Source organism: Sphaerodactylus townsendi, linkage group LG07 (assembly GCF_021028975.2).
Source record: "Sphaerodactylus townsendi isolate TG3544 linkage group LG07, MPM_Stown_v2.3, whole genome shotgun sequence".
NCBI lineage: Eukaryota > Metazoa > Chordata > Lepidosauria > Squamata > Sphaerodactylidae > Sphaerodactylus > Sphaerodactylus townsendi.
The window spans coordinates 81,989,273-82,005,067 of NC_059431.1; the positions used below are offsets into that span (position 1 = coordinate 81,989,273).

At 39.9% G+C, this 15,795-nt stretch overlaps 1 protein-coding gene across 42 annotated transcripts in view; it reads right to left on the reverse strand.

Annotated features, from left to right (window-relative positions):
• The window catches only part of PTPRD (protein tyrosine phosphatase receptor type D), a 1,487,793-nt gene that overhangs the window by 473,812 nt on the left and 998,186 nt on the right, over positions 1-15,795 (reverse strand). For 4 of the 42 annotated variants that reach the window (XM_048502823.1, XM_048502822.1, XM_048502824.1 and 1 more), the window contains exon 1: positions 10,816-11,334. The exons of 35 other annotated variants lie outside the window; for them this stretch is intronic. The gene's annotated coding sequence lies outside the window, so the exon portion shown is untranslated. Of the gene's footprint in view, positions 1-10,815; positions 11,336-15,795 lie in introns of those variants that run through there. 3 more of the 42 variants (XM_048502826.1, XM_048502827.1, XM_048502786.1) reach the window with 2 other exon arrangements.

Consider the following 15,795-nt stretch of genomic DNA (forward strand, 5'->3'; position numbering starts at 1 on the left):
CTTCAATTCTTAGTTTTCACATCATTCTCCTTCTTGCAGTCCTGTCAGTAGGTTAGGCTCTACCGGATAATCACAGGGAAACCAGAGAAAATGGTTATATACCTAAAACAGCTGATTGGTGTTACAGCACTTTACACCAATCATTAAACATTTTTAAGACAAGGACAGCCTTTGTTAGAGATTCAGCAGTATTGTCCTTTCAATTAAAGGTGTTAGAGATCACAGGGTAAGTCTCTGATACCTGGCAAATTACCTGCAGCAAAATTAGGGAAAAAAGAGCAGGCCTGAAATTCCTGATTAGGGTAAAGCAAAATGTAGCCTAGAATATATATATATTAAAAATCTTATTTCTAATTATATTTTTAAAGGGTGATCAGAAAGCTTTTTAATCAAAATAAATGTTGCCTTTATAAAATAGCAGTACTACTCAGTCTGTCCTACTGCTTTTGCCATCTGCAAAACCTCAAAATAATAAGCAGATGTCGTTCATTTACCGAAAAAGTCTGAACATTTATAGTTTGGAATTTGTCTGTCACCTGTATCAATACAACGAAAGAAAGACTAGCAACAAATAAATACATTCCTCAATAATAATTTTTCTTCCTTTTATCCTTCACCCAAAAAAATGGAGTACACATTATTACATAGGTGGAACAGTTTCCAAATTGAGCACACCCCATTTCAGAGGAGGAGGAAGAGAGCACATTATTACATAGGAGGAGCTATTTACAAAACAAACATACCCCATTTCAAAACAGCCAAGATAATACACATATGCACAAACGTCTTGGCTCATTTACATGCCTTCTTTGAGCTGAACAATGGGGAGACTTAGTGGCAGCAAACTGAGGGCTCGGCCACTGTCACCAGTGACATGGTGACATCACTTCCACCAGCTACTGGAAGTGATATCATAAAATCACCAGGAATGTGGGGATGTTCTGGTATTTGGAAAAAAACTTAACAGTAGCAACAGGTTTTTCCAGAGTTTTTGCCTACATTGCCAGTCACAAGAAGACTTCACTTCCAGTTGCGCTGGAAGTGGCATCGCCAGCAACAGAAGCCTAGGTGTCAGTTTGCTGCCACTAACCTCCCCACTGCAGAGGCGAAGCTACCAGGGGAAGGGTGTGCGCATTGCACCGGAGGGACGGTGGAAAAGCGGCCTGTTCACTTGAGGCTAAAAACAGCCTGGTGGGAACTACACTTCCCAGGAGACCTTGGGGCTCGTAAGCAGTGGTGGGATCCAAACATTTTAATAACAGGTTCCGATGGTGGTGGGATTCAAACAGTGGCGCCGCCGCACACACGCACCTCCAGTCCCTATTGGGTAGGGAGGTTGCTTTAGTAACCTCTTTTCAGCACTCAGAAAAAATTAGTAACCACTTCTAGAGAAGTGGTGAGAACTGGTTGGATCCCACCTCTGCTCGTAAGGTCTCCTGGGAAGTGTAGTTCCCACCAGGCTGTTTTCAGCCTCAAGGGAACAGGCCACTTTTCCCAGCCTGCACTTTCATGCTGTACTAAGGTAAGTGCATGTGGTGTGGCGTGGTGCCACGGAAGGGGGCTGAAAATGCAGAGTGTGCATCGGGTGCAGTATAGCCCAGCTATGCCTCTACCCCACTGGCCAGCTGATCAGTGCTGGGGAGTGAGCCCCAGATCAGGAGTTCCTCCACTCTCAGCCAGGGTCAGGGAATCCTGCTAAAAATCTACAAGCAATTTTATACTATGTTACTTACACTCATAGCTAGGCTCAAAAAGCTTAGTGATACATTTTTATTTTATTTTAATTGATTGTATTTTGCTGCTTTTCTGTTTCATAGTTTGTCGTTAGATCTGCATTGTGTTTCTAAAATTTGTACCTCATGTGTTTTGAAGCACAAAACGAAACATAGAGAATTAATGCAACAATATCAGTAATGGCACAGGAACCAAGGAGAATAAATTTATCAACTCCAAATGTTTACAAAATCTCATCCTAACTTCCAACACTGTTTACTAACATAATTTATTTTCTGTGTTTCTAAAAATGATATTTAAATTAATCAGATTAAATTAATGTAATAAAACAAGCCACCCAACAACTCAAATCCCTATGAACAAAATATGGCTCGTAGCAGGCCAGAGATCACTATCTCTTCAAACATATTGTACATCCATATCATACAAATGTTTAGTAACAATTATTTACACTGATGGGAGAGCTAACAGTGAGATTATTTTTTCCTTAGCTATTTTTCTACCTCACAAGAGATAAACTTTTAATTTTAATTGTACATGCCAGCCATTAAGCTAGAAAGACAAAGCCACTTCCAGCCAAACAGTGAATTATGTCCATCAGGAATTATGTATGTTCTGTGCTACATTGTGTATTATGTGATAGCAGAATTTGATATTCAACATCCTAAGTACCTCAGTATACTTCATATAGTTCTTTGTAAGAAATGCTTAGCTCTTAAGGTTGCAAATACAACTTTTTAAATGCATAGCCAATGTCTGATGAAATCTCTGAAGTCTATAGGGGAGATTTTCAGGAATCACATGGGAAGTCTTTGATTCTTTGTGTAAGAGGGGACAATGGTTTAGTGACACAGCACAAGCATCTCCAGTTACAGAACCTCTGGTATCAGGCATCTTGCCAGAATAACAATGCTGACAGATGGCCTAATGGTCTGAAGGCAGCCAGGGTGTGAAGGGCCCCTGAAGCCAGCGTCATGCTGCATCCATCCGAATGCCTTTTGATGTAGTTCTGGCATCAGCCACTAGAAACTCAGGGAAGACTGAGAACAGTTTTTAAAAATCCTAAATAGAGGTTATCAGGAGCCCAGGCCTGGCAGAAACCTCTAACTTGATACTAACCAACCTGCATGACTCACCTTGGTCTGGATGTTTGCAACAGTTTAACAGCAGACATCCTATTGGAACCAGTGCGGTATAGCAGTAAGATCTGGGAAACTCAAGTTTACATCACAACTCTGCCATGGAAGCTAACAAGGTGACATTGTGCCTGTCACATGCTGTGCCAGCATAAATGCCCCGTGCACTAGCACAAGTGGTAGTTACGCCGACACCAGACTCACAGTCTTCTGAGCAAATTTGCATCTCCCCTCACCCCAAAATCAGGATTGCACTGCAGAACAGCATGTTGAAATGTGCCAGTAGGGTGATACCAGGGTAATTAACTTATATACAATGCCAATTAGCAGTTCATATGATCACGAAAGCTCAATTGTATGAATCAGTGAAAATCTTTCGTAATCAGTTTGGTTGACACACACATCCTAAGCAGTTACACTCTTGTAAATCAGCAGGCTTAGAAGCTCTGTATACGATTGCACTGACAATTTTTTGAACTAACAGAAATTCTGAAATATTCTAAAAAATTAGTAAACATGAAATAACTCCTGGGTCAATCTAACTGGAACAATGTTGATTGGACTTATACAGATATCCAGTGAAAATGTACTCCATATGAAATGATGCCATATATGAATGCCTTGCATTTGAGTGTTCACATTCACTCAGAATCAACTCTATCAATTTAAACTTTTGCAGAAGTCTTCTAGATCTTTCAAAATTAGGCCTGAATGTTTTTAATATTAACATGTTTATTTTTAAAGCTCGTCACATGAACATCTTCAGGCGTCTCAGTGACATGATTTGTTCCAAAAGGATAAAGAATTTGTATTTCTGGATCAACATATAAACACTTCATGAGACTATTTACAACAATGCTGTAGGTGGAAAAATCTAATAGAAAATGATGTTCTTACAAATATTTGCTCCGGAGAACCGTCTCCAATCCTTGAGTATTGTATTAATAGATTGCAAAGCTTGCTTAAGATGGATAACATTAATTTTTACACACACACACACACACCCTTCCCATATTTGCTTATAATAAAAACACAGGTATTTGCTTAATGAGAAAAACAAAACAAAACCAAGCCATCAAAAAAGAGCAGCATATTTGCTATCAGTAAAAATTTGCTAGGCTAAAGCAAATCACTGATGCATTTAATGAGAACTCAAGAAATATTATTCTTTCTCAAAAGGGTTAGAGATGAACATTTTTAGAAAGCTCTAATCAAGTAACCCATCTGTTATTTATAGTAAAATTAATTAGTAAACAGTGAATATTTAATATCTTAAATGCCTCATTTTAATTGATAGCAGTCTTTCACACTTAAAAAAATCTTCTTTGGAAAGCTGCCAGTGATGTAGCACACACAGCTACTTGGCAGAATTCCATATTCTTGATGGACCAAGGCTCTGAAGATGTTGGCTTTATGAGAATTCTTCTGATCCCTTACCTTATGGGACATTAAGAAACAAGTTGTCAGGTAGGTTACTGAGACTTCTTCTTAATATAGAGATGTTTACATTAAAAATACCCTCTACTAGGTGATAAAAAGAAAACCTTTCTCAATTTTTAAACTCAATACAAACAAACTATAAAAACATATTTTATTGTCATACACATGCCATTCATTCCACATTAACAAACAAAATAATTTTAACATATGTCATACACAGACATACTAAGCTATAAAGTGCAAATCTATTCTACATTTAGGTGACCCACTTACTCCAATTACCCGACATAATTATAATTATGTGTGACATTGTTTTGTGAAATGCCATTTTTACTACAGAATAAATTCTTCAACTATTCATATTTCATAATTACAGCACAAACCAAATAGAGACACTAAAGTCTAAATTGTTAAATAAAACTACCATTAAAATGGAATCCTTGCACTGTATATGCAGCTTAATGTGGTTTATTTATTTTATCTGCAAAGAAAATATTTAAGCCTTCCGAAGTCTAATTCTAGTCTCAATAACCACAACTGTGTCCTTTTACTTGTGAAATGAATGTCTTTCTGGATAGACTGGAATACTAACTCAGCACCGAATGTGTCTAGTCTAATTTTTTTTCCTCCTGAAAAATGCTACTGGTTGAACTGGCATTGAGACAGAAGGCTGTAAATTCCTATCTTCCATCAGTACCATTGACCTCAGAGCAAACCCCACAACTGGCTACAGGCATTCAACATCCATCATTGCTTCTGAAACTTAATCTTACAGGGAAGGGCAGCTGCACTGGACAACAGTTAAGTACTTCCTAAGATACACCACCATTAAAACATACTGGGGAGGGGAACTGAGAAACCTCTATTTTAATTTCTGATCCAAATGCTGACATTTATAAGTTTTTATTTAAAATAATGGTATTTATATTTATCTTCCGAATCTAGTAAGACAACAATTCTATCCCGCTTCCAGTGAAAAATGTGAAATTAATTTTTTGCAATGAGATGCTTTAGAACAACCATAAGTAGACTGTAAATTGCACAGTTAACTATCATTAAGTATGTGGGACTGTGTATGGTGCATTCCAAGTGCTGCAATCTCTTTGACACCATCACCACATTAAGATAAACGAGTATTTATATACCTCAAATCCAGTCATTTATGAGAAATCTAAGCCAACAATGGAATCATTTTAACTGCTAACAACAAAATGAATGCAAAATGGGGCAAATGGAAAGCAAAAATAATTCAGCAATTACAGGGACCAGTTCTTCCGCTCATCTCCAAAATCTTGTGATCACAACACTGACATTAGTTGGTGTGAGAAGTTAGTATTTTGCTCTCTATAAAACAATGTAAGCACATCACTTACTGAACTTTCAAACACGCTTCCAAGAGCATTAAAGGATACAGCTTGAGGGATTGCCACATTTTTTGCTCTATTTCATACAATACATTTAATATATTATTTATGGAAAAATGTGCACCAAACAACTTAAACTATGTGAGATAAGTGTATGCCAGACTGCTTTTTAAAGGAGCCGTATTTGGATTGTCTACAGAGCAACAAGATGTGCTGTACCAAAAAGGAAGACAAACAGACAGAAAGATTAAAGGTAGTTAACTCTCTAACTATGTTAACCAAGGGAAAATCACTGACCACCTCCAAATAAAAAATGCAAATAGTTCACTGCAAAAAACAAACTGCATCATAATTACAGTTAACTGACAAGTAAAAACTATTCATAATACGATCAGATTTTGGAAGTATCTAAATAGACACATCACATCATGCTACAGGGAGTAATATACTATTAATGTTATTAATCGTTCTTATTTTAATTAACTGCCATGTCTATTTGCAAATTAAGATTTACTTCTATGAGTCTCAAATAATTGTATGCTTTAATGTGCATGGATGCATATAGATATATACATGATATGTACATCTCAAATAACTTTGTTTATGGAACATTTACATATACATGCAATTTTAGAAGCTGCCCAGCGAGGTTGTTTCATCTTTTTATCTTGAAGATTTTCAAGGAAAAGCTAAGCAGACATCTGTTAGGGATATATTAGGTATAAAATATCCTGCCTCAGGGCAGAGGGTTAGACCAGATGGCCAGAGGAGGACTTTTCTAATTCTATCATTCTGGATAGACCCAATATCAATTTACACGTGTGACTTTTTAAAAACATACCACACATTTAACAAATAGAACAAGTAAGCTATTTTTTTTCAAAAAATTGTGTTTTTCATTGCAATATTTATACAAGGATGTGGCATCTAGAATATTATTCTGAAAAGAATGGATAGCTTTTTGCTTTTAACCAAAAATTATTCCTGGCATACATATTTGGTTATTTAATAAGAAATTCCAATGATTAAAAAGAGTCAAATTACATTATTGCAAGTTTTGATAGCTATAGCTTCCACTGAATCAGGACTGTAGGAGACACAGAAACCCAATGAATGCACTGCACCTTAACAAATAAAGGTTGTTGGGATGGAATTTACAGGCAATGCATTCTCAAGCAATCTCATTCTACATCATCAGATTTCCTCAGTAGATGTGTTGTACAGGAACTCTCAATGTAATAGATCACAGGGAGAAATAACTCATTCCCCTTTGCTTCCACTTGGCAAAGTACTGATAGCGTATTTTAAGGAGTATTTTTGAAGGAGTATTTTAAGCACTGTTTCTGCATATAGGGTGCCAGTTATATCACACTTCCATAAGTAGTTTCTTCTGAGCTTCTATTGAAAATAAATAATAAAAAATTAAAATACAAAATAATAACCTATGGGGAATACAGAGTTTGTTTCCAATTGTAATGAACGTTAAGTCTTACCAACTGTACAATTAAAGGAAAAGAAAGAAGACTATGTAAAGATAGCACAATAGACTGGTATGTTGCATACTAAATATACATCAGTAAACTTATTTCCTTCGCTTATTTTTTTAAAAAAAGATAAAGTCTCTTTCTCTCTGTGCAGTTTAATTATTCTACATCATGAGCACCTATGCAGAATTAGTCCTCATACATCTAGTTACAAATATTACATATATATTACTGTTTTCTTGTTTGTGGAAAGGCTCACTCTAAAACAGGTGCTTACATGAGACACACAACAGGACTCAAGAAAATGTATTTAGGACTGCTGTCAAAATAGTGAAATTACAACCACACGCACTGAGCTATTATTTTAGCCATTTTTAAACAGCAATATTTATTTCTTGTCATTATCACTGGGCGCAAAACAAAGATTGTCAAGGCTATTCTCCCATTTCACACCAATCTGAAACTGTTTTCCTAAAATAGCCTATTTATGCATGTTCAATCATACACACACACACAGGCACACTGAAATAGTACTTTTATTATGTCATACCATCTTCTGATTTATCTTTAGCATCTTTTCAAAAATAGAGTGGCCTGTTAGCTTGATAAATCATGTTCACTTTGAAGGAAATTCAATATGCAAATACTTCAGCTGTTCCTAGTACAAATGGTCTGACTTGTCAATTTGAAAAACTGAAAATCAACAAAGGAACACTTGACCTTATTGCCTAATGTCCATCAGGAATGCCATGGTTGGTCGATTTTAAATCTGCGAGAATGACATTAAAAAATGTATGGTGTTTTTTCAGACCAGGTCCTGTATTTATTGACTAGAACCAGGCACTTATGCCCAATGTGTTTAGTACAATCCTTCTCAATCCATTTTTAACCCTATATTGTTATTTCTAATCTAACAGATCATACAACTTAGTTCCGCTGCATATCTTTTTAAAGTTTCATATAAAGTTAGATACTTTAAAAATCTCACATTTTATCTTGATGATCATCTTGCATGCAGCAATCTTCCTCAATCATAAAAGTCAGCAAGGGCAAAAAAGAGCCCCATACAGGTTTATAAAGAAGGAGATAACAATTTTAATTATTATTTCCAACAATATTACCATAACCTATTCACAATAAGTCATAGGTAAGCTATGAAGGTGCAAAGCATGGGTATAATAATGTCCCTCCAGCAAAATAATGAAAGAATTCTGTACAATAGTTTGTGCTGTATAAGAGCAGTTTATACAGGCCCCTAGTGGTTCAGAACTCACAGCAGCAGACAAAGGGGTGATCTTTACTTCTTCAGCTTGCAACTTCTGATATCACCTTTCTTTTGGTGTAGAAACAGGGGTTGGTTTATAAACCATAATAACAATAGAAGCAGAGTAGCCGAGAGTCTGGATCTAACTCCAAGCTTTGGTTTAAAGTATACACTGGAAGTGAAATAATGCATGACCACCTCTCCCTGTTCCATCATTGCTGGGGTGTTATTAGGATCTGGGTTATTAATGAAGTGCTTGAATACAAATTAATATTTAAACACATTTTGGTCAAACACAAAGTAAATTTTGAAACATAAATCCCTGAAATCAAGACGCTTTGAAATGTACTTTCCTTTATAAACACCATTCCTACTTGGAATATCACAGACAAACCACACTGAATTTCTTCAGGTAACTCTTAGGTAGCAGTACAATTCTATGAAGAGTTATTTCAGTCCAAGGCCATTGATTCCAATTGGCTTAGACTAAAGTAACTCTGCACAAAATTGTACAGTAGAGCTCTCAAAGGATGTGAACATGCCATATATCATTCTGAATGGATGATACCTATATATATATGTGTGTGTGTGTGTGTGTGTGTGTGTGTGTGTGTGTGTGTGTGTCCACAAGTGACAGAATTACTATTAGAAAGCATATCCAATTAAATGTGTCTCCCTTCTCTGTAAAAGGCAGGTACAGGACCTAGTTCCTGAAAAATATCACATAATGAAAGATAACTGATGCTCACAGCAATTTACTTGGAAAGAATCTGACAGCTGAACTTATGGCTTTGACCAGTCTATCAATTTCATATTTGAAAAATACAGCAGTAGCACAGTACATCTCAAGAGAATGTATTTAAGGGAATTGTGATGAAATGGTCAGTTCTCTTCCAAATCAGCTGTAAACAACTGATTATTTTCAGAGGAGATCACCTTTTAGGGCATGGCTGTTTTAAGTAAACTTGATGTAACAATATGCCTTATCCCTTCTAAACACACTAAAGGTCCAAAAGCTATATCTTAAACTTCATTTATACCAAGGAAGGAGAATATTACAAATTGCAAGTGTTTTACCAGACATCAAAATAAATAAATATTCCCCTTCATCTTAATTTTTGCCCTGCAATTCTGTATTTAAGAAAAATAAAATATGGTTACATTTAAACACACACACATACACAAACTTAGTTATGACTACATAGAAAATGGGGTAAAAGCAATTGACAAGAGTATCACATATCAACTTTCTATGCTACTTCCAAAAAATACAAACTTAAGTAACAACAAAAACCACTCATACAACACAAAACTGAAGAATTTCAAAGAAAAATCACTTTCTTTCCAGGAACTCATCATAAATGTTGTACTGCCTCCCTGAGATACTGAAAGCGCCCAAGATCTTTGGGCAGCACTCTGCTGGGGTGAATACTCTTGATCCATGTCAAAAGCATACATTTCAGTTTTGTATATTTATGGAGACAAGGTGCTAATAAATGCAGTCTTGGGGAGAGTGTAAAATATCCAGACCCCTGAAATTATGCTTGTGTGTTTCCCTGCACTCTTCAGAAATGATACAGAACTGGTATAAGCCCCAGCTGAACAGAAAAGTGGAGGACCAGTTTTGCAGTGATTATTGTTAAATCAGCCAGTCATTGGGATCGGGGAGCAAGGTCGGCATAAAAAACAGTAACAAGTTTAAAAAGGCAACTTAGAAATCAAAGGCTGAATGAATGGAGGAGCCGTGGCTCCTCACAAGGTTAGAACCTGTAACCCATAAGTCTCCCGTACACAAGACCACTTTGATCGCCTGACAAGCTAGTAGGCAAAAGTACTTTCCTTGGTTTCTTTAAAATAAAAGCCATACGTTTTCTTTTCCAAAGCCATGCTGTAAAGAGTGGGGGGTCCTTATTTGTCTCCGAGTGTGATCAAAGAATCCCCCTCTCGCAACATACACTAGACAGCAGCTAGTGCCTTTAGATAACGGTTCGTCGCTGCCACTACAATAATCATCACTCAGGGCACATCCAAACCCAACCATTAAAAATAGAACCCCTCCCCTTTTCTTTAGCATTACAAGAATCATGACCTCCACGGATCATCTCCCCCCTCCGACATCGACTGTGCACACTTGTACACTTAGCAGCCCCGTGTCCCCCAACAACGCAGCCAGCCCTCTTTCCCTCCAAGCCTCCCAGATGCTCCCTTACTATCACTCCTGTTTAGGGACTCGAACCCGCCTCCCCCTGTCTACGAAGGAGGGTATCAACATGTCTAAAAGAGGGGAGGGAGTCACTGAGAAATGCACATGGCTGTCTCTCAGATGCATGCACACAGAGAGACGCCAGAAGGGCCAAGGAAGAAAAGAAGAGGGTCAGCAGCAAGAGATTTACCTGGTCATGCTGGCTCCCCCTCCGTGCCAGCGGCAGCAGCACCGCCGCCGCCGCCACAAGCGCCGCCAACCAAGTCCGCTTTCCTGCCGGCCACTGGCACAAGCGCCGCTTCTTCCTCCCGCTGCTCCTCTTCTAAGCTGCCGCGACCACCTTCCCCTCCCGCCCCGGTTCAGCTTGCGGGCGGCCAATTTAATCCGAATAAGAGCGGCGGCTGCAAGCAGGGAGCCTCTCGATCGCCAGCTGGGGCTGCCAGGGAGAGGGGGCGGAGGGGTCGCTCTTCTGGCGGACAGTCCAAAGCGAGAAAGTGGCCGACGGCCTCCGAGGAGACAGGGCGAGGGGTTGGCAGCAGTCAGGGCAAATCAGTCGCCGTCTGAACTCCGCTGGCAGCCGGGGTTCCCCTTCTTTCCCCTCCCGCTGCTGTTTCTCCTCTCCTCTCTGCTCTTCTCCGCTCTCTTCTTCTTCTTCTTCTTGCTGCTGCTGCTGCTGTTGCTGCTCCCGGGCACTCTCTCCGCTTCCCCCTCCTCCTCCTGTTACTCCCGCCTCCCTTTTCTCTCTCTTCTTCTCTCCCCCCCACCCCTTCGCCTCTCTTAATTTAGTCCATTCTTTCGCTACAAATAGAAACCGGATCCTCTTTTCTCCTCCCCCCCCCTTTGCAAAAAAAAAGTAAAACAGAGGTAGAGGGGACAAAGATCTCAAAGTGAAGCGCACCGCCTCTCCCTCCCCAGCCAAGGGTAATTGAGGGGGCTCGTCTGCACCGGCGAAGAAGCAAAGGTGCCCGAGAATTAAAATACCACCCCGAAGTCCCCTGCCCCAAATCCCTTTTGGCTCCTCTTGGCAGCAACGATGACCGAGTGTGCCGGCGAGGAGAGAGGAGGTAAAGGCGATGCTGTTGCTGCTGCTGCTGCTGCTGCTTCCTCGCGCGCGTTCCTCTGCTCGCGACGGGAGTCTGATTTTTTACATATGTATGGAAACATTTATTATTGTTGTGGGTAAATCCTCTTATGCTACGTGGATCACAGGGCTGACTTGCCCCCAAGCAGTGTCAAGAGAGCGGGGCGTTGAGGAGAGCGAGTGGGAAAGGTACGAGGATAGAGTGGGGGTTAGGGGGGAACCGGCGACCCACCCGGCGCCTCTCCCTTCGCCTGGGCTGGACCACTGCCTGACTGGAGGCAGAAGAAGCGAGGGAAGCACACGCGCACGCAGACACGGGGAGGAGGGGGGGCAGGGAAGGTGACGTCACTCCCTGACATCCCGCGGTACCAACCCAGAAAGGACCTCCCCCGCTTTACTCTGCCTTCCGTCTTGCTGTCTCCCCTTTACTCGCTTGTGCCATGTTTGCGAGGCAGCAGGAGCACGCCCGCCTGTTTCTCCCTCAGAAACACACGCCTTCAAGTACGAGCCAGTGAAATGACTGGCTGGGTGGGTGTATCTTTTGCACGCCGTCCTTGGTCCTCCTTCTCTTCTGAATTTGCAAAAAAAATTAAATAAATCCGTGCATTATCATTTCAGCTGGTTTCATCTTATCAAGGAAGGCGCAAGACAACCCAACATGATTTTTTAAACTTCCTCTGTAAGGTACGAAATTACAGTTCAAGTGTTGCTGTTTTGAAGCTTTCAACAAAATGAATGTGGAAAATTGTTATAAATCAATGTTCACACAAACGCCTTGTCTTGGTTTGAGCACTTTTGAAACATTTACACCCTAAATCCTTGCTCTCTTGTTAAAAATCTCACTAGTGAATCCAATGAAACTTCAAGGTTACATATGTGAAGGAGACAGTTTCAAAGAGTAGCCAGGGTAGTCTGCAGTAGAAGGGACTGACAAGATTTGGGGCTATCAGCTTTCAAGGGTCCAAGCTCTCTTTATCAGATAAGTGAATGAGATAGCTCCCTTTGGTGTCACTGTTCACATCAGTTTATTTGAATATATGTGCATAACTATTCCAGGTTTATTGCTAAAATACATTATTGCGAAAGCACACTAAACAATGTCTAAATAATAACTTTCATATTTTTTAATAGGCTTCTGCCTTTTTTACATAGACATTTTACATTTTACATAGACATTTTACATAGACATTTACATAGAGGTTTCATAAATTGTAGGAGAAAAATAACATAATCACAAACGTGGAACAGTTCATGTGTGTGCACTCATCCCTGCAGCCTTTGGGAATCAGAATGAAACTCCTGTTTTAAAGAGATCTGTTTCCCCAAGGTCAGAGTCCACATGTTAACCGAAAGCCATCTTCAGAAAGTAACACTGGAAGAGTGCCAGTGCAACCATTTTTTGCTTAACCAGTGACCCAGTTCTACAGTTTGTCCACAGAATGGGCCAAGGGGCTGCTGCCAGAGTTCTGCTCATTTCCCTGTGTGAATATGTGAAGTCTACATAACAGAACCTGCTGACTCTTGCCCTCTATCTGCTGCCTTGAAGTATGCCTGCATGAGCCAAAAACATCTTAGCATCTTTAAAAGGAGGTCAGGATTAAATAGCACAGACAGGGCTAACTGTCTTCACTTCAAACAATGTGCACTCCAATGGTTAAAGCAGAAGCAGTAAAAGAGTTAGTCCTCTACATTATGAAATCACATTGATCTGCTTATACTGACACTCTTTCCTCATATCCTGTAACCCTGTAAGTTATGTTACACTGAGAGAGATTGACTAGCCCAAGGTCACCCAGAAAGCCTTTTGGTCAAGTAGGGACCCCCAGATCCTACTATAGAATTCAAAGAATTTATTACATCACAGTGCTTCATTCTACATGTTTAAGTTCATACATCTGAGTGTAAAATATCCAGTCTACAATCACTTTTGATTTCTCAGAAACAGAAGAGAAAGGAGTGTTAACAACATCCACATATTTGAAACATGTTTGTACTGCAAAGGTAGGAGGTGTAGTTGCATTCCAGAATCATGCAACTATATACATACGGTCATATGTGCAGATATGTCAGACAGCTCACACATTCACCCAAAGAAAATGGAACAGGACTGATGGCGAAGATGGGCACAAAGGGCATTGTTTTAATATATTTTGCGGTCAGTCTTGATCCCTTCCACCCCCAGAAAACTTCTGGCAATTCTATGGCTACCCTGCAGATTCTGAAGTTAAGAACACACTTTGAATGAGAGTTTTAAAATGTCACACAATCAAGAATCACCCAGCCTTTCCCTATATTTTCTGGTTATGTTCCCCATATAAATATCTTTGTAGCTCAGAAAAGGAAAATATTACAGCTGGAACCACTTTATAAATTCCAGTTCTTAATTTCACATTTTCTATTGCTAAACTAATGTGAAAGGCAAAATAGAGAAATGTTATGCGGGATAGTTCCATCAGTGGTTATTAAACAAGATGTTTGAATGGCACTTCCATGTTTGGGGGCATTATCCTTCTAAATGCCAGTTGCTGGAGGGCAACAATTGACAGAGGCTTTGACCTCAATGCTGTCATCACTACAATGCCACTTATTCCTACTCAGGAGTCAAGATTCCTTTTTTCTCTGTTTTCTAGGCCTTTAAAGAGAGGCTCAAGCTCAGCATATGTTGCAGGGGTTCCAAATGCTCACATATCACCAAATTAGTGGTTAGACCTGAAGCAAAGACTACCCAAGAGGGGAGGGAGAGGCCAACACAGACACATTGCTGGGGAAAATCAGGCTGCAAATGTATTGATTACACATATTTGATGGCTTGGGATGAAAACAACAGGTGCTGCTGACATCCAGACTTGGTGGCAGTGAACCCAGTAATGGGATTAAAATGATTTAACAGCCAGTTCCAGTCGTGGAATTCAAATAATTTAACAACTGGTTGTTTACAAGCACAATTTTAACAAACGGTTCTGCCTAAGTGCTGCGAACCTGCTGAATCCTGTAAACAGGCATGTGGACAGGGGTGAACCGGTGGACATTGCCTACTTGGATTTCCAAAAGGCTTTTGACAAAGTTCCTCACCAGAAACTGTTGAGAAAACTCAGCAATGAAGGAATAAGAGGGGAAGTCCTCCTATGGATTAAAAACTGGTTGAGAAACAGGAAACAAAGAGTGGGTGTAAATGGGAAGTTCTCACAATGGAGAGATGTCGGGAGTGGTGTCCCCCAAGGATCTGTTTTGGGACCAGTGCTCTTTAACCTATTCATAAATGACCTGGAAGTAGGGGTGGGTAGCGTGGTGGCCAAGTTTGCAGATGATACCAAATTATGTAGGGTGGTGAGAACCACAAAGGATTGCGAAGAGCTCCAAGCGGACCTTGATAAATTAGGTGAGTGGGCTCAGAAATGGCAAATGCAGTTCAATGTAGCAAAATGTAAAATGATGCACATAGGGGCAAAAAATCCAAACTTCACATACACGCTACAGGGGTCAGTGCTATCAGTCACAGACCAGGAAAGGGATTTAGGCGTCTTAGTTGATAGTTCCATGGGAATGTCAACTCAATGCATGGCAGCTGTGAAAAAGGCAAACTCTATGCTGGGGATCATTAGAAAAGGAATTGATAATAAAACTGCAAAGATTGTCGTGCCCTTATATAAAGCAGTGGTGCGACTGCACTTGGAGTACTGTGTCCAGTTCTGGTCGCCGCATCTCAAAAAGGATATTGAGGAGATAGAAAAAGTGCAGAGAAGGGCAACAAGGATGATTGAGGGACTGGAGCACCTTCCCTATGAGGAGAGGCTGCAGCGTTTGGGACTCTTTAGTTTGGAGAGGAGACGTCTGAGGGGGGATATGATTGAAGTCTACAAAATTATGCATGGGGTAGAAAATGTTGACAGAGAGAAATTTTTCTCTCTTTCTTACAATACTAGAACCAGGGGGCATTCATTGAAAATGCTGGGGGGAAGAATTAGGACTAATAAAAGGAAACACTTCTTCACGTAACGTGTGATTGGTGTTTGAAATATGCTGCCACAGGAGGTGGTGATGGCCACTAACCTGGATAGCTTTAAAAGGGGCTTGGACAGATTTATGGAG